The sequence below is a fragment of the Lathyrus oleraceus genome, chromosome 2, assembly GCF_024323335.1.
Source record: "Lathyrus oleraceus cultivar Zhongwan6 chromosome 2, CAAS_Psat_ZW6_1.0, whole genome shotgun sequence".
Taxonomy (NCBI): Eukaryota; Viridiplantae; Streptophyta; class Magnoliopsida; order Fabales; family Fabaceae; genus Lathyrus; species Lathyrus oleraceus.
In genome coordinates, this window is record NC_066580.1 from 76,532,619 (window position 1) to 76,534,590 (window position 1,972).

At 42.4% G+C, this 1,972-nt stretch overlaps 1 pseudogene; it reads left to right on the plus strand.

The window, feature by feature from the left end:
* The first annotated feature begins 1,103 nt into the window (after positions 1-1,103).
* On the plus strand, positions 1,104-1,203 carry LOC127124126 (uncharacterized; annotated as a pseudogene).
* Positions 1,204-1,972: the final 769 nt, after the last annotated feature.

Genomic DNA, 1,972 nt, shown 5'->3' on the forward strand with positions numbered 1-1,972 from the left:
TCTGCGTAATAGCTTCGGTAAACGGAATTGTAACGTTTAATTGCTTAAGGAGATCAACAAATTTTCTAAATTGGCCTACATCTTTGGTTTTAACAAGCCTTTGAGGGTAAGGTATAGGTGGTTTGTAAGGTGGTGGAGGTACATAAGGTTCCTTCTTTTCTAGGGTTTCCTTATTACTCTCTTCCTTTTCCTTAGGTTCACTTTCCTCAGTAGATTTCTTAGGGTTTTGGTTTTCTATCCTTGGGTCAGACGGTCCTTCCACCTCCGTTCCACTTCTTAATATAATTGCATGAGCTTGGCTTCTCGGATTGGGTTGGGGCTGTCCAGGGAATGTACCAGTTGGGGCAGCAGTAGGTGCTTGTTGTTGAGCTACTTGAGATATTTGTGTTTCTAGCATTTTGTTATGGGTAGCCAAGGCATCTACTTTGCTTGCTAGTTGTTTAAGTTGTTCGCCAGTGTGTATGTTCTGGTTTAAGAAATCTTTATTGGTTTGTTGTTGGGAAGCTATAAAGTTTTCCATCATGATTTCCAAGTTGGATTTTCTAGGGGTATTATTGTTAGGATTCTGTTTCTGATATCCCGGAGGTATAGATGGGGCTTGATTTGGAGACTGTCCAGGTGCGTATAAAGCATTATTACTCTTATATGAAAAGTTTGGATGGTTCTTCCAATTTGGGTTATAGGTATTCGAATAGGGGCTTCCTTGAGCATAGTTTACTTGCTCTGCTTGGATTCCAGTCAAGAGTTGACATTCCGCAGGAGTGTGGCCTTGGATTCCACAGACCTCGCAATTCTGAGTTATAGCAACCACGGCGGCTGGAGGTGATACGTTTAAACTTTCAATTTTCTGGACCAAAGCATCCACTTTTGCATTGACGTGATCAAGGTTACTTATCTCGTACATGCCAGTTTTCGGTTGAGGTTTTTCCACCGTTGTTCGTTCGGTTCCCCACTGATAGTGGTTTTGGGCCATGCTCTCGATAAGCTGGTAAGCATCAGCATAAGGTTTGTTCATTAGTGCACCACCTGCAGCGGCGTCTATTGTTAACCTTGTATTGTATAAGAGACCATTATAAAATGTGTGAATTACTAACCAGTCTTCCAAACCATGGTGTGGGCAAAGTCTCATCATATCTTTGTATCTTTCCCATGCTTCGAAAAGAGACTCGTTGTCTTTCTGTTTAAATCCGTTTATCTGGGCTCTTAACATAGCTGTTTTGCTTGGCGGAAAATATCGGGCAAGAAAAACTTTCTTCAACTCGTTCCATGTGGTGACTGAGTTGGAAGGAAGTGATTGAAGCCATCTTCTAGCGCTATCTCTTAATGAGAAAGGAAAAAGACGAAGTCGAATTGCCTCTGAAGTGACACCATTAGCTTTAACAGTATCAGCGTATTGGACAAATACGGATAAATGAAGGTTTGGATCTTCGGTAAGATTTCCAGAGAATTGGTTCTGTTGCACAGCCTGCAACAGCGAAGGTTTAAGTTCAAAGTTGTTTGCTTCGATTGCGGGCGGAGCAATACTTGAATGCGGTTCATCTTGCGATGGAGCGGCGTAATCTCTAAGAGCACGAGCTGGTTCTGCCATCTCGGGTATCGAAGGAAAAATGTTTTTGAAATCAGGAAGGTCTATAGGAGGGAGATTGTTCGCAGCACGATATTCCCGAATTCGTCGTAAGACTCGGAGATATAGTTTGATATCGTTGATTCGTAAATAGAGCGGTTCGCCTTGTGAGCGAGTGCGTGGCATACAAATCAACGAAAGAAAGAAGATAGAAGAAAAAGAAACCTTAGTTTCTACAGCGTAACGGAAGAGTTACGATATCGATTGAATAAAAGTCCCCGGCAACGGCGCCAAAAACTTGATCGCTCGACTGGGTGAGTCGAGAATGGGATACAAACTGCAAGTGCACAGTTCTATCGCGTAGTTTTAAAAGATATCGATCCCACAGGGACTTATGAATCGATATAC